The sequence below is a fragment of the Mustela lutreola genome, chromosome 12 (assembly GCF_030435805.1).
Source record: "Mustela lutreola isolate mMusLut2 chromosome 12, mMusLut2.pri, whole genome shotgun sequence".
Taxonomy (NCBI): Eukaryota; Metazoa; Chordata; class Mammalia; order Carnivora; family Mustelidae; genus Mustela; species Mustela lutreola.
In genome coordinates, this window is record NC_081301.1 from 25498870 (window position 1) to 25521125 (window position 22256).

A 22256-nucleotide genomic window follows, 5' to 3' on the forward strand; every position below is an offset into this window, starting at 1 on the left:
CTAAGACACTGATTTAATGAGAGAATGCAACCCACGGAGGTTAGTAGAAGTCATAACGCTTGGAGAGGACTGGCTAACACCCCGTCCCATTTGTTTTCCTTCCCCGCAGGTAGTTTTAACTGGAGCACTTGAAACCCCATCACTCTCTAAGATGAAGAACAAGGAGAATAAAACTCGTCAGAAACCCAGCAGCCAAGGTGCTCTAATCTTCTAGGCAAATATTTAACACAGGGGTTTCCTTCCATGATGCCTCCTCAGTCAGAATGGCTCTCAAGGCAAGAGGTTCTGAGACTTTCTGCTCCTCGGGGCGGGGGGTGGTGGTGGTGGTGGTGGTGGTGGTGGCGGTGGCTGGAGTGACGTTACTGTTAAAGGGCAGGGATGATTTAATGATGGGGGTGGGTAGTTGTTGAACTGGTGGTCATTGTCTGAATCTTGCCACTGACATTTCTAGGAAGGAATTTTGGCCCTCATGATTTTGGCTGCAAAAAGTTGGTAAGATAACTCTCCTGCCTCCCTCCCCATTTTCAGCTCCTTTGGGGAAGAGGAAAACCCCAGACACCAGCTTTCTGGTAACATAAGACGCTTCCCATAACCACGTACTATAAATTATAATAAGCACGACCCTTCTTTTTCTCTTCCTCTTTGTTTCGCTCCCTGAGCAATTCTGTAAGAGTCTACACAATCTCATAAGGGACTTGGCTGGCAATCAGTCGAAGATACTGTTCCTTTGGCGGCAGTTCCAAGCAACTAGACTAATGTATTCCTTTTTGCTTAGTTTCTACAAAACTGCATTATGGTTCTATGCAGCTGAGGGGCTGGAAGAAGAAACCAAAGCCTAGAGAAAGTTAAGGTACAAACTGGCAAAGCCGCTCAACCAAGCTGTATCATTTCACCCGCTTTATGTCATGGCTGTATGCGGGTAGCGAGGTCGCTGTCTCTTTGGGGTGTGGCCTCTTGGCAGAGGTTCAGGGACTCTGGTTGACCAAGAGGCACCTGGGGCTGTGATGGATCCCTATGGAGGTGCAACCTTCTGGGCTGATATGGTTTTCTGTGTGGCCCATCCCCCTTTGATCTTGCAGAGTCAGATTATGTTTGGGCCTGGAGGATACACCTTTTGCACAAACTTCCCTGGAAACAAAGACCCCTGGCCAGTTTGCCCAGGCAGACCAGAGAAACAAGACTGTCAAGCCATTTGCTGCCCATGATGGAGCTGTTAGAAATAAACACTCTTAACACCAACACCTGCTACCTGTGTGATCTGGGGCAAGGTGTAAGCTTTTTTTTTTTTTTTTTTTTCTTTTGCCACCCCTTCAGCCCCACCCCGGTCCCTCATTTGTAGATGGCAGGAGGCAAATGATCTTTGAGTTCCCTATTGCTCACTTAGAACAAGCCTATGAAATTAAGTCAGTTTCTCTAACGTGCATTGTTAGCTGAAAATACTTCCCCACTTCCTGCAAAACCAATCTATATACACAGAGTCTCAACAAACTTAAAGTTTCTAACCATTATTTTGAATTGCATTTCATAGAAAGTGAAACAATTTGGGAACAAACACATTATCCACATGAAATAAGGGAAGATTTAGTCTGGCTCACGGTAATAAACTGCAGTGGGATGGGGGAGCCTGGGTGGGTTCCTGTCTGAGGCTGGGCCATATCCACAGATGATACCAAGAAGTTCAGTCCAGCATAAAAGTAAGGCCCAGAGCATATGCATCTCTAGCCCCCATGGCCTCCTGCAAGCTTCTCTGCTTACCCTATGTACCTGATAGTTCCTTAAGAGTACATCTTTCACCCAGTCCACAGTTTTAGTTCTCAGCCACTTACTCTGAATTGTTTATTGATGCTTGCCCTCTTTTGCTTTGGAGCCATCCTGCTGCTAACCTCAGTGCTCATTCTGTTTCTATACTTGCCTTGCCCTCTGGACTTTATGATGGGCATTATAGTCCCAGCTGAACATCCTTCCATAAGACTTCATTTCACCCAGATAGATGGCTTCTTGACCTCCTTGGTTGAACAAGGGCAGGTCACTACCCATGTGAGCTCTCTATCACCATGGGTATGACACTCACCAGTTTTAGCTTAACTTCCACTGGCAGCCCCTGAACATGGTAACAGATAATAGAGGAAACAGGAGCAAATAGAACCAGGAACCTAAGAACATCGTAACAGGGTTTCTGATGGATGAGCACAGAGCTAGGAAGCAAGAATGGAGAGTAGGGTATCAGTTACTGGACTAGAGTTCAGGGTTTGGGCTCTAATTCTTGATGGTGGTTATGGTGAGGGTTCTAGTAGGATCAAGGTTCTAATGGCTCCAGGGATCCTACAGGCTCATAATACTAATGCCAGTTAGAAAACCATAACATGCCTGTCTCTTTATCACAGGATCATAATAGTTACATTCCAGGTAATGAATCCTAGCCATGGTGAGCAGGCAGTCAGTCTAGAATCTCTGAAGAAATGCAATCATGATCCTTAGTCTGTGGCTAGATACCTATTGGAGCTCTGATCAGTTTCCCTTGCCCTTTGCAGGTGGCAGCCCTAACTCACCTGGTCCAAAGAAATTATATTAGCCAGGTCTTGGAAATTTTGATGGTTCTAGACATTCTGGACCAGGTCAATTATAAGCAGCCAGAGTCTCCTCTTGAGAAACAGCTAGCAGGAGGGGTGTCGTTTAAGGAAGTGAGTTGAGCAATAGGTGGGTGAGTGAGGATAGCCTGGTGGCATGGGGTGAGAGGGGGAGGGGTCCGCTACACGAGTCAAAAACGAGTTGAAGGGGAACTGTACTCCCTAGGGACTCAATAAGTAGTTGGAAATGAATGCATGAATAAATCATTCCAATTTTTCCCAGACTCAGGAGGTAGGATCAAGGCTAAAGATTAATTACCCAAACTGACATACCAGGTCATGGTTGAACTATTAGCAGAAGTGACTCAATGTTGAGTCCCATAATGAGAGACTCCTCCGGCTTTGTTCCTCTAACCCCTGTCTCTTGGTCTTTGGGGGAAGGTTGAGTTGTGGGAAGGAAGAGGTATGAGGAAACAGAGCTGGATAGGGCTTTTCAGGGCAATGTTTTTCAGAGCCAACCCATTTCTGGCAAAAAGTATTACTCTCTAGGCAAGTGTCTATTTGCTATGTTGATCTAATACAACATTAACTTCTGAAACAGTTGCACTCACTTTGCCAATTTTCCAAGCTCAAAACAGGAATGGAGTTAATAAAGTAACAGAGGCATTTTGGATGGTGAAGCTTTACTTTAGAAATGCCCACATGTGCATAATTTTCCACTTTCTTCCTAAATTCCTATGCCTGGAAGGAGCCTTAGAAATCTAAACCTCTTGTTTACAGATGAGAAAACTCAGGTCATGAGAAGTAGAGGATTTGTTCAAAGCCACATGGCTATCTAGGGAAAAGCCAGGATCAGAATCCAAGATCTCAGACTTCCGGAAAGTGCTGTTTTAATTCTACTCCAGTCTTTTAATTCATGAATGGATATGGTTGAGGGGTTTGGAGATCCTCTCCAGCATCAGGGAGCAATCAGCTTGCTCCGGCACAGACCTCGGCTTTGCCACAGTGGGCAAGTGCAGCCGTGTAGAATCACGGTCTTCTCTTAAGGGGAGCTTTGAAAGGTTTGACAAAGCATTGGGAAGAGTTATCTGAGCTGCTATTTTATTTTATGGCAATTATTTCCTGTTGTGATACTATTTATCACGATAAGTTGGTTCATTCATGTGTTCATTCCCCAAATACTTGTGGATATCTATCATGGGCCAGCACCGTTTTAGGGACTGGTGGGAGGGGGACAGTGGTGGGTACGGCTTCCCTCATCCTTGTCCCTATGGAGCCTTCAGCCTAGTAAAGGGTTTGGGAAGCTGTTTTCCATTTAAGTCCAGTTTGCTGTATCTATCCAAAGTCCCCTGTTGGATTAAATCCTTGTCTAGCTCCCTGCCCTGACATTCTAGTTGATAAAGACACACTTCAGAAGAGAAGAACACCTGCTTTTCTTAAATTATTTAATCCTTCGTGAAATATTCTTGGTGAAGTAGTACTACTAACTCAGCAAACAAAGCAAGAGGAGATTGAAAACCCTTACATGTCAGGAAAGTATAGAAGCTGCCCAAAGCCAGAAGGTGACTTGTTCAAGGCTGTGAATGTTGGTGAAGTCAAGAAGGGACCCAGATTCCTAGGCTCTCATTTTATGACTCTTTGACAAGAATGGAATCTTCTAAAAGTTCAAAAACATTCTAAAAATTTGAAAACACTTCTAAAAACACAAGTTCTCTCTTTTCACAGTAAGAAACTCTCCTTACAGGACTCTATCGCTTGTCCCCATTGAGTCTGTGTGTTTCCTGCTACCATCCTAGCACTTGGCCAACTGCCCTATACAGAGTGGACACTCAATATAGTTGTTTAATGAACACATTAATGAATGAATATTATGGACATTGATATAAGGTATTAACTTATTTTGGTCATTCGCAGACATGTGTAAAGCATGGTTTGGAAATTCATTTCACTCACTCTGCTCTTAGAAGAGCTTTGCATAAGATTTTTGAAGGTTCTGTTATATTCTACAGGAAAGGGAAATAAAAGCTATCTCTATGTACTTCTCTCTTCACAGGAGAAACTCAAACATGGGCTCTTGATGTAATGTCAGGTTGGCCTCAGATACAGGCCCACTTTCGAACTGACTTTCACCTTCTGAAAAGAAGGTAGAAATTAAGAATTGTCATGTCTCCTTTTAAAATATTGATAAGGGGGTGCCTGGGTGGCTCCATTGGTTAAGTGCCTTTGACTCAGGGCATGATCTCGGGGTCCTGGAACTGAGCCCTGTGTTGCGTTCCCTGCTCAGTGGAGAGTCTGCTTATCCCTCTCCCTCTCTCCCGTGCTCATTCTCTCTCTCTTTCTCTTTCTCTCTCTCAGATAAATAAACAAAACCTTTAAAAAGATAAATAAAATACTGATAAGTCTGGGAGAAACAGAAGGACATTTGAAGGAATGCAAAAATATGGAAAGAAGGAGAACTATGGGGGCGCCTGGGTGGCTCAGTGGGTTGAGCCGCTGCCTTCGGCTCAGGTCATGATCTCAGGGTCCTGGGATCGAGGCCCACATCGGGCTCTCTGCTCAGTAGGGAGCCTGCTTCCCTCTCTCTCTCTCTCTGCCTGCCTCTCCATCTACTTGTGATTTCTCTCTGTCAAATAAATAAATAAAATATTTAAAAAAAAAAAAAAAAAGAAGGAGAACTATGTTAGTAAGTTACTGTTTATACAATATTTTCATATCCACGATCTCATTTAGTACTTGAAATAATTCTGAAGATGCTATTATCATTCCCATTTGACAGATGAACTCACTGAAACATGAAAGTATATGCTAGAAAACGGCAGAGCCTGCACTCAAAGCTAAGTCTCCTGACTTTAGAGCTGGTGCTGTGCCAAGCATTTCACCCTTCTTCGTAAACATGGTGATATCACAGCCCCCTGTACGCATTCAGGCTTTCATCCGCAGATCATGAAGTGGGAGATTCAGTGGTGAATGTGTCTTAAAAATGATGGATGCTCAAGACTGGTGCACATTCCCTATTTTAGTTGACAGCATCACCTTGTGGATGAAAATACATCTGGTGTGTGTTTTTATTTGTAAATATATGTATACTCTGTCGATTAGGGATAACGAGCCAAGCGATTATGCTGTCAATCAGAATTGTTTAGGGGTTAAAACTTCTTTTTCAGAGTTTATTTTTCAGTAATCAACTATTAAAGAGCGATCAAATACTAACACTTAACTGATGCGGGAAGAGAATGAAAGCTGGTTTGTTTCTGGCTACCTTGGTTAAAACTCACTGAAATTTTGTTGCTTAATTAATATTTTTTGAAAAGTGGGAATTATAATTTACAGTATTTGTTGTTTTTTTGGCAAGAACTACAAGGGCAAAGGGAAATCAGCCGCTTAGCAGAATCTTATTGTCTGAGACAGAAGGATGGTAGGGTCTCAAGTCCAAAGACCTCTGAGGTTCACCATTTCACCTTGGGATCATGGAAAACCCTCTGGGCCTCAGTGCCTTTATCTCTGATGTAGGGAGAATCATGTCAAGCTTCTGGAATTGTCATAACATGCCTGGTAGCCTGGATCACTCTTTTTTTTAAAGATTTTTAAGAGAAAGAGCCTTTGCATTTAATGACAAGGAATGAAAACTCGAAGACAATCATCCATCCAAGTGCAAACAGAATCCACGCCACTCAAGCAAAAATGTAGGCACATTTTTGTAGGCATCTCAGCTGGCTTGAATTCTCTTGCTGCTGCAGTTTCCAAAAGACAAATCAGTTTATAAAAAAAGAGTTTTTGTTATCCACGGTGGAAAAATGACACATACCCTGATCTTTTTCCCCCAGAGGTCTCTCGAATGAGAACATGAAACTACACTACAACTTGTGAACAGCAAAGCAAGGACAATTTCTCCTAACTTGACAGATTATTTATAATTGCAATAGGTTACAACTTCTTCTTAATTTTAATCATTAGATAATTATTAATTCGAATGATGATTTGATAAAGAATTTCCTAATCTGCATTACATGACATCTGATGTCCTCATTAAATGTTTCTTTTGGAAACTTTACTAGAAAAAAGTTTTGCTTTTTTTTTTTTTTTTTTTAAAGATTCCCTTTTTCTTGTAAGAGAAAGCCTTCCTGGGCAATCCACGCACTGTGGGAATGGATTCTACACAACGTCTCATGTTCACAGGGTCTGGGGAAGAGCCGGCCTGGTTAGCTCCGGCTCACCAGCCTCTGCAGCCTGCCGGCCCCCCTCTCCGGGTACCCCCTCCCCCCAGCCCAGCCCTCACAGCTGAAGGTCTTTAGGGCAAACTTTCAGTTTAAATTTCCCGGCTTTTTGTCAGTTTGTGTCAAAACCGTAGCCACCTTCTCCCGCTGACTGTGGTGGCTTTGTTTGTTCTTCCCCTCCATTTGCTACTTGTTAGCCTCCGTGTACTGTGTCGGCACACTTACAGTAGGCAGAGCGCTGATGACAGATGGTGGGGGGCTGGGAACTGGGCTGCCGTGGCCCCGTGCCAAGGGACAGGCCTTGCCGCCGGAATGTGCAGCCCAGAAGCTTCTCCTTGAAGCCTTGTCCGTTTGGTTGGTTCTGTGGGCGTGTTTGTGTGTGCTCGAGCACACGTGGCCTGTTTTGTTGTGGTGGTGGTGGTGGTGGTGGCTGTTTTTGTTGTTGTTTGGGCCAACGACAACAGAGGCCTCGCTGGCTGGCTGCGGCTTTTCACTCTTGGCAGTTTCCAGACTCCCAGGCAGGAAATTTTCCCAAAGATTGCAGCTGTGAATTGGCCCATTTTTTTGGAAAGAGGATAAAGAAAAGAGTTTTGTGGGTCTTTTGCTTTTCTCACCCAAGCAAGGGTGTGTTGAATACAAACAGGGAGGGATAAGTGGGGGGGGGGGGAAGGAGTGGGTGGGAGAGGGAGGGAACGCTCCCTTGGAGCATGCGCAGGGCTTGTGCCCGGAGCCAGATGTGCAGCTGCCCCAAAGGTGAGACTGCCCTAGGTCTTTGTGTGGTTTCTGCTGTTTGACCCCTTTGACCGCAAGAGACACTCACTTCCATTCATTCCTTCAACAAATATTTGAACACTTGCTCTCTGACCGGTGGTTTACCGGGAGGTGAGTGCACCAGGAAGTAAAGCCAACAAGGTCTATACATCATGGAAGTAACAATCAGATGAAGTGGAAGCAAACACATCACAATCTCACACCGTTGTTAGTGTTTTCCATGCGGTTTAATGGGCTACTATGGTAGAGGATAATGATGATGACAATGATGGTGGTGATGATGATTTACAACTTTCAGTGAGCATTTCTGTGCCAAGTGGTGTTCTAAAGGCATTTCTTATTTAATCTTCAGGGCAATTCTAAGAGGTGGATGCTATAAAAACTGACATTTGGGGATGGTTAGGAAAGGCCTCTCTAAGGCCTCTCAAATCTAAAATTTGATTCACTTCTCTGCAGGTCCTACCTTTCGGAAAGTGGTTGATTTTCTGTTTCTAGAATTGCTGCTCTTCTCTTATCTCCTGTTGGATATATAGGTGTTCAGAATGGTTTGACAAACTATCTAGCTGATCTCCTGCTACCTGATGTCATCTCAGTCTGCTACTCCTTTGCCATCTTGACCAGGAGGTAAAATTTGAGTTGAGATATAAAGGTTGCAAAGAAGTCAATTATTTAAAGAGTTGGGGGATGGAACAGCAAGTACAAAGGTCCTGAGGCAGGGAAGAGCTTAGTGTATTCAAGTTGCTCTTGGAATGATGTGTGATAAAATTGGAAAAGTAGGCAGGGGACTTTTGAGGACTATGTCCTGGGAAGGGATATGAGAATGGGAAGCCATTGTTGGATTTTGAGCTGGGAAGTGACATATTAGAATTACATTTCTGAAGGATTTCTACATCTGTACTGGGGAGATGAAATAGATTAGACCAGACAAGCATGGAAGCAGGATTATAGGAGGCTATGACTGGGGAGAAATGATGGTGACATGATTGAGGATGGCAAATATGAACATGGAGCAGAGGAAGGGTTAGGTATCCATGTTGGAGGTGGATACAAGAAGTGCCAATCAACTGAAGTGATAAGATGGTGAGGCAAAGTAGTCATGGCCGGAACCCTAGTTCTGACCACAGGCTGGCAGTAGATGGAAAGGACCAATGGCCTAGAGCAAGAGGGTACCCCTTTGGACACCAGAAAGGCCAGTGTACAGCGAGGACACCTGAGGCCCTGGGACAAAGAGGAAATACCTTCCATGGAGGGGAGAAAAAACTATCGTATACATAGCAGGAAAATAATTTTCTTACATTTGCAAGGTGATGTTTACACTTCACCTTCTGTCCCTTATCTTATTTGATTTTCACCCTAATATGGCAATATAATTATGATAACCTCCACTTACACAGGGAAGGAATGAGATCTATGGGAGTGAACTTTCCATGGTCCCATAGCTATAATACTAGTTACTGCTCATATTGAATGAAAGTTTACTTTGTACCAAGTACTGTCCCATGCGCTTTACATCTACTGAGTCTTCACGAACATATAAGGTAGATATTACTCTTACCCCATTTTTCAGAGGGAAAACTGAACCACAGAGCATTTGAATAGTTTGTTAAAGGTTACACAGCTACATACTTATCACTGTAAGTAACAAAGCTGGGCTTCATATCCAGCTGCCTATCTGTGCTCTTAACCACCGTGCTGTATCAGGTACAAGTGAACTGGGACTCTGAATCTCACAACCTCTTGACTATCCTGAAATGTCTCCTTGATGCTACTTCTGATGATTACTCTTTTCCTCCAATGGATTTATGTATTGGGGCAGTTTCAGCATTGCTTTAGATAGCCAGATGACATTCCTCAAATCTTTTCCTCCAAAGACCATACAGCATTATAATGTGATATCTGAAAAGAGATTATACCTCCTAGTGACATAACTTTCAATCAAAATTTAAAAAAGAAAACAAAGCACCGATCAAATAGTTTGGTCTTTATGTATCTGTTCACTGGAAAATAGTTTTCTGTTCTAAAGAGTTAATACATATATCATGAATGTGATTTCTTATTTTCTTGAAAGTCCTAGAGCTGAGTAAGAAGGCAAGCATATAAACATTATATCTGTTTCATTTTCATACCTCTTAAAAGATGATCTATGCATATAACGAAGCTGAAAGAATTAGGCCATAAATAATCTGTGTGTATACACCGATGAGGTCGGGTAGGTGATCATCTTGGCAGCATCTTAACTGGACTTCATGTCATATTTCTTCACTAAGGGCAAGATAGGAGAGAAACTATTTCAACCTTATTTGTTCATATGTATTCAGTCAAGCTTCTAGTTGCTGATGACATAGTGAGGATGAGCATGCATTCTGTCACTGCTCTGCCTTCCAGAAAGAGGCTATGTACCTAAGTAGGGTTGAAACAACCATAGGCAATTCTTTCTTGCTATTGTTTAGCTCAGTAACCAGGGGTCTAGGTCCTCATTCTGAAACGCTCTAAATTGGTGTCTGTACCCAGATGATGGGGAACAGTTGGCTCGCCAGGTGGGTTCTGAAGACAAAGTGAGGTGATTTCTCCGTTCTGGCCACCAGCCAATCTGGTAGCAGGGACAAGAGATGCAAAATGGTTACCCCACATTTCTCAAAAGGAGCACCACACAACGTTGGTTTATATTCCATCAAAACATGCTCCTAAGTTAGGTTTGGAAAATATTGTGTTCTCTTCATGCTAAGGATTGGCATATTAAAAGCTCTGATAAGTCCTATAGGAAAGAACATTCAAAATGCTGCCAAGATGGTCACCTGCAGGACCTCATCAGGTGGTGGCCTAATTCTTTCCTCTTTGTTATGTACATAGATTATCTTTGAAGAGATGAAAGTGAAACTGGTATGATATTTATATGCCTGTCTTCCTACTTGGCCCTAGGACTTTGAAGAAAACAAGAAGTCAGATTTCCTGGTGTATGTACTAACGCAAATTTAGAACAAACAAAAATATTTTGCTAAACATAGTATTTCCAAAACTATCTATTACCATCAATGCTAATGATAAGTTTTGTGATTAATGGTACAGCCAGATAATTCTTTAGCCCATTCAAGGTATGTTGAGACTAAATTCTCCTGAAATAAAGACCTGAGAGAGAAAATATTGTCTGAAGTACGGTATTTCCTGTCAGATGGACTGGGTCTTAAGTATTGGCTTAGTCTATAAGAAATTTTAAAATTTTGAGCTAGCATACTTAAATTCCTTGACTGCCTTCATCTGCAAAATGGAAAAATGAATTTCCCAGTACTAAAGATTGTGGTATGGACCAGAGCTTCAGGAGTTAACTAGCTATATTTATCAAGATTTTGTAGAGAAATAGAACTAACAGGAGATATATCTTCACAGAGATACATAGATATGATTTATAAACATAAAAACAAACAAATGAGTAAATTTATTATAAGGAATTGGCTCATTTGATTATGGATGCTAAGAAGTCCCATGAACTGTCATCTGTAAGATAAAGACCTGGGAGAAATTGGAGGGGAAGATGAACCATGAGGGATTGTGGTCTCTGAGAAACAAGCTGAAGGTTTAAAGGGGAGGGGGTGGAGGGATGGGTGAGCCTGGTGGTGGGTATTAAGGAGGGCAGGTGTTGCATGGAGCACTTGGTGTTATATGTAAACAATGAGTCTTGGAATACTACATCAAAAACTAATCATGTATTGTATGGTGGCGAACATAACACAATAAATTAAAAAAAAAAAAAAAAGATCTGGTGGGGAGGGCAGTGGTATTATTCAGTCTAAGTTCAAAGACCTGAGAACGAGGACCACCCAGAAAATGAACAGTGTCCCAGTTTCCCAGCTCAGGCAGTGAGGCAGGAGGGGCCAAATTCTCCCTTCCTCCACCTTTTTGTTCTATATAAGCCCTCAATGGATTGGATAATGCCCATGTATACTCCTTTGCGGAGTCCACTGATTCAAATGTTAATTTCATCCAGAAACACCCTGGCAGACAGATCCAAAGATAATATTTAGCCAGATATCTGGGTACCTCATGATCTACTTAAGTTGAACATATAAAATTAACCATGATACCAGCCCACTTGGAATTCAATTATTCACTCATAAGAAGTCCCTGATTAACATTCTGTCCTTATTTTATCTTGGGGCATCAGTGACTTTTCCTATTTTTTGGTAACACAAAGCAAGAGTAGTTTGTACCAGACCAAGTCAGATGTTTTTCAGAACTTTCAAGCAGAAAAGGATGTTATCCAAAGATGGGTAACATAAAAGGTGCCAAAATGAAGGCAAGTTATTTGTCAAGGGTTCTCCTATAAGAGGTTTAAAAACACTCTTCTGACTTCTACCCTTTGTACTGTTTTTTTTTTTTTTTAATTTAAATACTGCGGTTTTCAATATTTGTCCTTTCCTTTGAGAAATTTATTTTTACTCAACACAGAAGGATTTTCCTTTGGAGATGAATACATTGCTAAAGGGAAAAGGGGAGGAAGAAGGAAGAAGAAGACTATTATTGGTTCTCGGGTGGAGAAGATGTTTGATTCCCTCACCCCCACTTCTGTCCTGCTGCCCTCCTAGCCTTGAAAAGAAGCCCCGCATTTTAAGTGAGGGCACCTTTGTGGAAAGTACTGACTTAATCATACAGTAATTGCAAGACCTGGAGAGCTAGATAGACAGATGGACCATCTTGCTTTTGCCTGTGGGACACTGACTCCTCACTTACACGTCTAAGAAGATGGTCCCGTAAGTTTGTCAACCCTCATAATACTGCCTTTCCCAGAGCTTCTGGCTCACAGATCTAGGGTGACTTTTAATACCTGAAACTGAGATGGATGCAAGAATTAAAAACAAAAACAAAAAACAAACAAGCAAAAAACCCCAAAACCTACTTCTGCGTAATACTTGAAAATGAGATGGATGCAAGAATTAAAAGCAGAAACAAAAACAAAACAAAACCCACATCTGTGTGATTTCTCAGAGGGAGAGCAGGAAGATTAAAAAGGTGAACATGAATAGGAATTAGGTGGGAAAGGAAGGACTAGCAACTTTTTAGCCTTCTGTTGAATATTGTTCTAAAGTAGAGTTTCTCAAACTCAGTGCTGACATTTGGTCATAATTCCTTTTGTGTGGGTGCTATCTTGTGTACTGTAGAATGTTTAACAGTATCCCTGTCCTCTACCCACTAGATGCCAGCAGCAACTATTTCTAGACATTGTCAAATATCCCCAAAGGACAGGGGCAAAATATCCCTAATTAAGAACCTTTGCTCTAAAAGCAAGAACTCTTTCAGTTTTTGTTGTTATGGATATGTTTGGTGACCTGGGGAAGATGATAGACTCTCAGATTAATATTCTTAAATGTATAAAGTAAAACACATAGACCAAGAAAGGAAAACATTTATATTAAGTTTATCAAAATATTTTTTAAAACCCACAAATTTTTGCTATGGTAATTTACATATTTCTTTATTAAAATACTAAATAAAAATATCTAAAAGTGGACCCAAATAACTACCTTACTTTTAAAGTAGTGGTGAGCTCATATGGTATTTCGGGAAACCTGTAACAACTGTTATGTGATATGAAGACATCTGTGATTTTAATTGTGACAAAATTCTAAGACTACTATGGTTTGCTCCCTACATTTATAGTTAAGGGTAATGTTAAATTTCATCTCAAGATGGATGGAAATTAAGATGTAACTTTTTCTTGTCCATGTTCACAGAGACTGTGAATTCATAGGTATTGAATATAGAATTCCCTTTTCTAAAGCATGAATAGAAAGAAGCCATATAAGCTCCAGTTATTTTTATGATATTTAATTAATACCTCAAATTCCAATAGGAGGGCATGAAGTGAAGGGAAAGCTCTGGCAGTTAGGCAATTATGAGCAAATCATGATTGCAGAGATAATCTTTAAATCCGAGCAAGCACAAATTTTATAGGCATAGCCTGAGCCTCTATTCCACTAATGCAGAACTCAGAAGTAGCAGAAGGAGGACTTTAACATGATTGGGCCAAAACTAAAGAAAGTGTCCTGGTGTGGCCAAGTGGCCAAGGGGCGGGGACCTACTGGGCTCTGGGTAATGGCGGAGGCTGTGATAGTGCTGGGAACTGGCTCAGCCAACAGTGAGCTACATAGCTAAGCAAGTTACCCGACCCCTCAAGGTATCCAGGAAATGATGGGCTTAGCTTGGACCAATGTTGATGAAATCCCTGATGTTCAATGATATAGTTTAAGACTTTCATCAGTAAGAAACTCATGGAGGCTAACAAAATCCACAGAACCAAGTATTGTGAAGGAGAAGAAATTGGCATGGGAAGAGAGGTCAAGTTGTTCAGTTCTGCAGATAGTTAATGGAAGAGTTGAATGAGCTTGTTAGGGCCAGGAACTGGGTTTATTATTATTATTTTTTTCTGGGAGTCATAGCAAATGTCAGGAATATAATGGGTACCCAATTAGTATTTGGTGAATGAACACATCCATAAATCACCAAATTCCATTTTTAATGCTGATTGTGTCGACCCAGTTACTACTACTTCTTTTTTTTTTTTTTTTTTTTTTTTTTTAAGATTTTTATTTATTTGAGAGAGAGAGGGAGGACAGATTCCCCACTGAGCAGAGAGTACAATGCAGAACTTGATCTCAGGACCCTGAGATCATGACCTGAGCTAAAGGCAGATGCTTAACCAACTGAACCCCGTAAGTGCCCAACCCAGTTACGTCTTGACATTATGTTCTTCAGGGAGAGTAACTGTGGAGACATATTTTTATCTAATTTGCTTACTTATTGTGTAATTCTAATAAATACACTTACTCATAAATTTCTCTTTCTCTCTCTCTCTCTCTCTCTCTCTCACACACACACACACACACACACACACACACACACATGCTTATGGGTCTGTTGGCTCCTGTGGGATAGAGAAATCAGTCCAGGGTCATCTTCTAGAAGGTTCCTTAAAATCTTCTAAGGTATTTTTTGTTTGTTTCTTTGTTTTTAAGATTTTATTTATTTGAGAGAGAAATAGAGAGCACAAGTAGGGGGAGCAGCAGAGGGAGAGAGATGAGCAGACTCCCCACTGAGCAGGCAGATATACTCAGGTCTCTATCCCAAGACCCTGAGATCATGACCTGAGCCAAAGTCAGATGCTTAACCAACTGAACCACCCAGGCTCCCAAGAACCTTAACCAGATTCCTGTTGACATCAGGAGGGCTCCTACAGGATTTAGTGCCATGTGATATTACCATGCTACTGAAGTAAAGCTTCTGAGAAACTGGTCGGGCCCATGAGCATGCAGTAATAGAAACCATAGCAGAGAAACTGCATCATGAAAATGGTGGAGAGCAAAAGTGGTTGACCTAAAGAAAGAAATGTAGGCTGGCTTTCATATGAGGATTTTCTTTTGAAATCTAGTGTTGTGCTTTTTTTGTTTTTGTTTTTGGTTTTTTGGGGTTTTTTTTGTTTTGTTTTTCCTCAGTCAGGGGAAGCCCTAATCAGCTATGGAGCAAAGTGAGCCTCTTTTCTCTTGTTTTGCAGAAAAAAAATGGGCTTGGTTATAGGCACAGAGCTTCACAGTTGTTGCAGGGGTGGTGGGGGGAGCATACATAAATTGCCGACTAAGGGGATCTAAAGCAGAAAACTGCTGGGTTTCAGTTCTTGTTGTGAGGGTGGTCAAGACACTGTACCGTCTTGAACTGAAATGATTTCTTCTGTCAAATATGCTTGTTAAACTGGCTTCAGGACTGTAACTCAAAAGGCCTACAGACAGGGGTATAAATGGGTGAAACATAAGATGAAAAAGGGAAAAGTGGGACTCTTGCCAAGTAGAGGGTATATGTCCATTAGATAGAGGTACTGCTATGCACTTTTAGTCCATTATCACCATACTAGCATGTGCATCTAAAGTTGCCAGATCTTTCAGACTTTTTTAAAAAATCTAAAGTTTGACAATTAAATGCTATGTTAAAGACATTGCGCAGGCCAGATTTGACCTTGGTGTGGCCACAGACCATAATGTCTAAGGGATTGCAGTATTAACAGTTCAAGAATATAAGCTGACATGTTTATTGTCTGTGAAGGAGTTCTTTAAATTCACTCAAAGTTGTTGTTGTTGCTTTATAGGCAGGAAAGCAAGGTCATAGGCGTCTGTGCTCTGCAGGGCAATCTCCAGGTGCTCCACTGGCTTCTCCAGTGAGACAGCCATGATTGCAATCTTGCAAGTCTCATTCAAGTTCAGGGCTAACTTATTTTCATGTCTGGTCCCAGGTGCCCAGACACCTGGTAGACAAAGGGTTCCAGACCCTGTCCTTTCCAGTCTGCCCTGGGGAAGGCCTGGCCAGCCAACCCTGGGAACTTTCAGGACCACAGTTCATCAGCCAGCATCTTTCTCCCTCGATGCTGTCCACCTGGGCATGTTGCTAGGAAACCTTAATTCACTTGTTGGAGTACTTCATAGTTTGCAAGTCATTTGCATGATTTTATCAGTGTCATGAAGATCCTGTGCACTGCTGTTACTCCTGTTTTACAGAGGAGGAATCTTAAATTCAGGCATGTTATGTGACTTGTACTCAGAGTAAGGAAGTGGTAGAACCTAGATTCATTCTTTCCTATCGGACTCCCAGCACTTCTGCCAAACATACAACCTTGTCCCTAACACAAGACCTTAGTAACCCTACTTAGCATTTCTGGAAATCAAATAAAGGAAATACTGCTATTCCAACCACTGATCTGCGGAAGTCTGTCCTTGGAATGAGGAAGGGTTATGAGAGAACTACTCCTTAAGAAAGAACATCTGAATCTCTATTTTTGTAGTAGGTGGAATATTAGGTCGATATTTCTTCTAAACTTTGGTATTCCTCCATTATTCCAAAGCAGAAATAGAACTGGAGAAAGGAGCCTTATATTCCGGTCATGATTCAACTGTTGACTTTAGACAAAATTCCTTTGTCCTCTCCCTTAACTTTATGTTCCTCCTCTGTAGAACAGAAACCATGGTATGTGAGTGGCAGAGCTAGAAGCCAGATTAGTACCCCATCCCAGTGGCAGAGCTAGAAGCCAGATTAGTACCCCATCCCATTCCATGAAATACTACCAATTTATCCTTTAAAGATCACAGGAACCTGGAGGAAGCAGATCCCAACATGCAATAACTATATTGGGTATGGGCTGCTAATCACAGATGGGTGGAGAGTGATATATAAAGGAGATACAAGGCAAGACATTGGGACACTTAGGACATATAAACAGCTCCTACTTGTGGTGATGAGTAAATGTTTCATAGAAGCCGACTCTCTTTTTGTTATTATCTTAATGTCTTTTAAAAAGGATTAAAAATTCTAACTATTAAAGGATATACAGTAGAAAGGAGTCTCCCTCTCACTCTGACCCCCAAATTCTACTTCCTGTAAGGTAACTTATAGCAGATTTTGTGTGCCTTCTCAGCATTTTCTAGATATACAGAAGTATATATGAATGTGGTACATATCTCTGTATCTTTACTTTTGTCTCTATCTATTTATATGTTCTCTATTTTTCACAAATGGGAGCATACTACACACATCCTTCTTGAATGGATTTTGTTAGTTAAAAGCTTTCTTTAAAAATTTCTTTATCAGGACATATAGATATATCTCATACTTGCAGTAGCTCTATAGTATTCCACCATTGCATCCTTTATGTGCCTTTCTTAGTCAGTTCCAGCTGCTATAACAAATTACTATAGACATGGTGGCTTAAATAACATTTATTTCTCATTCTGTTCTAGAAGCTGGAAAGTTCCATATCAGGATGCCAGCACAGTCGGTTTCTTGGTGAAGGCACTCTTTCTGGTTTATAGAGGGTTGTCTCTTCCCTGTATCCTCACGTGCCAGAAAGCACAGAGGGAGAGGAAGCAAGGTCTCCCATGTTTATTCTTATTAAGCCACTGATCTTATTCATCAGGGTCTCTGTCTCATGACCCAATACATCCCAAGGCCCCACTTTTTAATACCATCACACTGGAGGTTAGGATTTCAACATATGAATTTGAGAGGATACAAACATTCAGTCCATAACATTTATTTATTAATTTCTAATTGTGGAACATTTAGTATTATTTAGTATATTATTTATATTTATATTTATATTATATTATATTTTTAGTATATTATTTATATAGTATATTATTTAGTATAACTATATTTTTTACTATTTCAAAATGTTCTAATCTGTAACCTTGTATATATTGCTGAACACAGGCTCAAAATAAACTTCTACTATTGTTTCATTATTGGCTTTGAATATTGATACTGCCCTCTGAAGAGGCTGTGTCCTTAATATTTCAAGGAACATTTCAAGAAAGTACCTTTACATTTTTACCATCATCTTGTATTATAAAACTTTGATTTTTGTCCATTGAGAGGCAAAAAATTTTCTGTTTTTATTTGAACTTACTTGCTTTTCATAAAGTTAAACAGGGACTCCTGGGTGGCTCAGTTGGTTAAGCAGCTGCCTTCGGCTCAGGTCATGATCCCAGCGTCCTGGGATCGAGTCCCACATCGGGCTCCTTGCTCAGCAGGGAGCCTGCTTCTCCCTCTGTCTCTTTCTGCCACTCTGTCTACCTGTGCTCTCTCTGTCTCTGACAAATAAATAAATAAAATCTTAAAAAAAAAGTTGAACATAAAATCCTGATGAGACATATTCTTGTAAAGAAGCCTGTTCATGATCTTTATCCATTTTTCTATTGGGTTGTTAATTTTCTTTCTTATTGAATTATAAGAGATCTTTTTTTTAAAAAAGATTTTATTTATTTATTTGTCAGAGTGACACAGACAGACAGAGTGGCAGGCAGAGGCAGCTGGAGAAGCAGGCTCCCTGCTGAGCAAGGAGCCCGATGTGGGACTCCATCCCAGGACGCTGGGATCATGACCTGAGCCGAAGGCAGTGGCTTAACCAACTGAGCCACCCAGGCGTCCCAAATTATAAGAGATCTTTATGTATTAATGAAATTGACTATTTGCATTTCATACTTGTTGCAATTTTTTTTGTAGTTTGTTATTTGTCATCATATCTTCCAGATACATCTTTTTAAAGGTCTGCTTTTCAATGTTTTAAAAATCAAGATGGTTCTTCAAGAGTACTCTGATTATGTGGCCGATGCTTCTGAAAGTTGGGTTTGTACAACTTTACCAGGAATCTTCTGCTTGTCCTCACAGGGGATGGTGTAATATTTCTTGACTAGGACCTGGTTTATGCTACTGTGAGTCACTCATGTTACTGGAAAAACTGACCGACCACTAGACATTACTGACACATTTCCCATAATTCTCCAAGGAACTAAGGGCATTCAAGAGGGAGGGTTTCTCATTTCCTTTGTAGTCAGTCATTGTCCTGATTGACTTTAAGACTATCTCTGTGAGAAAAAAAAGTAAAGAAAATACTAAAGCAAGAAAGGTTTCCCAAGTTATTTTGAGTTTATAAAAAATAACAGTCATTAACTGAAACAGGAATTTCAGAAAAATGATCCAGACTTATTGAAAAACTCAACACCGTTAAGCATCACTATTTGGTTTACAAGTTACATGGTGAAGTGCTTAAAGCATCCCAGCCAGAGAAGAGAAGGCTTCATTAACCAGGCAGAGATATCCACAGAAGAACAACTTAATCCTGAATGAGTGGAGACAAAGGTCATATGCAGTCCCTGAGGTAAGAGGGGTACCATGTTTTTATTCTGATTCAGATTTGATAAGATGGGACACAAAAACAACCCCTCCCTACAGATATTGAGGATGGACTGTTCATTCAAAAACCACTTGGCACTGAGCTGTCAGATTCACTATCTGAAACAGCAACAGAGATGGAAGGAAAATGATCTCCTTTCTTCTAAGTTCACAACAATGTGCACCCATGCCACACGGCTCCGAGCTGATTGACCAAAGACCATGCTTAATTAAGGGGTAAGGTGGTAGTGTATACACTATACTTGGTCTTTCTTTATGGGGCATTTGCTTCTGGTTGCTTATTACTCCTCGTTGTATACAGTGGAAACAGAATGTAGTGAGTTGTATGGTTCTTTGATTTTCTGGCTTAAGCAGAGATCAAAATTCTGCACTGTAAGAGGCAGTGACCAGCTGCCCCTAATTGCCCAGGACTGTCCTTGTTTCAGTAAAGTCCAGTGTTCTGGGAAACCCCTCAGTCATAGTTCAAACTAGGACAATTGGTCACTCTCAGTCTTGATCTTGTCCAGCTGATTCTTTCTTTAGTCATGTTGTTCTATAGAGAAATTAAGTAAGATAAAATGGGCTAAAGCATAAGAAAAAATTCGGTAATACAGAAATAGGATCACAGATTTTTTAGTGAGAAATGCTGGAACAAGATGCATAAGACTATACGCTCAGGAAGAGAAAAAAATTTTGAGGTAACTTCTATGATTCCTTGATTCTATAACACGATCCCTACCATCTTAGAAAAGTTAGATGATCCATAAGCAAAATAATTTTTTATTGCCATTTATTGAATGATTACTGTATTCTAGGCACTGTAGAGAACCCTTCATTGTTATTCTGATGATAACTTTAGAAAATAGGTATTATTAGATATGATTTATAGGGGAGAAGACAGGCCTACAGATAGAGTTTATGTCTTACCCAAAGTTATGTAGGTAGTAGACGGTGAAGACAGGATTTGAATTCAGATCTGTGTGGTTACAAAGCCTATGTTCACATCCCCCATCTTCCATTATCCACAGATAGTTGTGAGAAATCATTTCTGTTCTCTCCATGTTATGAGATTATTGGTACTGCCTGTAATATGATCCCTGGGGACCAGAGAAATAGTAACACTAACAACACGCATTTGCATAACATATTTTACATTTCAAAACACCTTTGTTTCTATTTTCTACTGTCATCATCCCAGAGATGCTGGGAAGTAGCTAATGTTGATCCTTTCTCTATTTATAACATGTAGGAAAGAGAAGTATGGAGGAGCAGGGTCAACTCTTGATGGGTACACAGGTGATGTAGTGGCAAAACTGGACTCCTATCTACAACTTCTGATCTTAATTCCTTCGGAATACCGAGTCCATTCACTAGAGATTAAGGGATTCTGTGACTTTCTTGGTTGATATCAAAGGCCTCCCAGACCTCTCTGGGCATTGATCCAAATTTGTTTCCCCTACTTCTCTGTCTACCCGACTACACCATAAGCTCTGGGAAGGCAGGTTCTTGTGTCTGTCTTATTCATTTCTGTATTCTCAAAACTTGACACTGAGATTCTAAGTAAATATTTGGTAAAAATGAACATCCTTTGCAAACCTTTCTCCTAATTTAGATGGTGGTCACTATTCCCCATTACCATGCCGTGTTTTCTTGTCACCACACCACACCTCATTTCACACTGTTTCCTCCCCTCATTTTCACATGGTCTTTACCAAGGTCTCTTTCAAAGTGTGACTGAAACACCACATCTACCAGACAGCTCTCCCAGGCCTCTTAGCCATAAATGTTCTTTCCTTAATACCCAGGGTCCACCCCTGGCCTATTCCTCTTTTGTTGCACCTACCAGTGTGTCTCTTTAATAATAGTGATTTGTAACTTGCATAAGTCAAAAGGGAGTAGAAGGGACTGGAGCTCTCTTTATATTGTACAGACCCTGTGAGTAAGCACTTGAAGAATGAGTCCATGGCTTGAATTCTAGAACCTTCACAAGCCTAGGGCTTCTAAAAAGAGCCCCAATTCTTTGCGTTCTGGAATGTCAGCCCACACTTCAGAAAGAGTGACACAACATTCTCTGTAGGCACTCCTGGTTACAAGAAGTGAGATGAGGATTGGATGGTCCAAATGTGATGCATGTATTTGGAGTCAGAAGAGGAGGACTTGAGAGCCATTGTGAGAGCTTGTTGTTGTTTATTAATGAGATATTTATTAGTATTCTTTATTAATGAGATAGCATTGCTGCATAATTTACATTAACCCCGCCTACATCTATTTCTGGGGTCAACTTAATGGGATCATCTCCTAGTGAGTTTTTTAAAAGGGAATGTCTGTTATTATTTTGTCCAAGTGATGGGCTAAAGGAAATATATTAAAAACTATGGATCCAAGACAACGTTGGGCCCTTGAGACTTGCCTCTCTGCTATTGTTACTTCAAAATTCAAATAAAAATCCACAAAACTGTTTTCTCAACTCAAAAATATAGACATCAAGAGAATCCCTGGATAACTGAACAACCCTGAGGTTGTGGTCTTTTGGGTCAGGTGTTTGCTTTCATCACTATACTGCTTGACCTCAGATTTTTGTTTTAGATTTTCTGCTACAAATGCTAGCAGATAGTTAAGACAAGGCTCATTGAACCAGAGCAATATAAAAGCATTGGCATGATACTCACTAGAGAAACCAGAAAAATTTAGTAGTTTATATACTCAGGCAAAATAAAAATAATTTGCTACTATAATGCATTTTGTCACAGTGATGGTTTAGTGTGGTGGGTTTTTCTATCACAAGGTACAGCCATGTTGTTTTAATAAAATATGTTGGTTTTCATTAAAAAAAAAAAAACACAACAAAGCAGAACAAAAACAGAACAACCTTCACTTCCCCACAAAACCCTAATGCCAGTAACCCTTAAGCTTATTAAATTTTCTTCTCTCATAACCTTCAAAATGGTTCACCCTAATGAGCTGTGGGGCAGAAACAGCTTAGCTAAGTAGCATCCCCTGC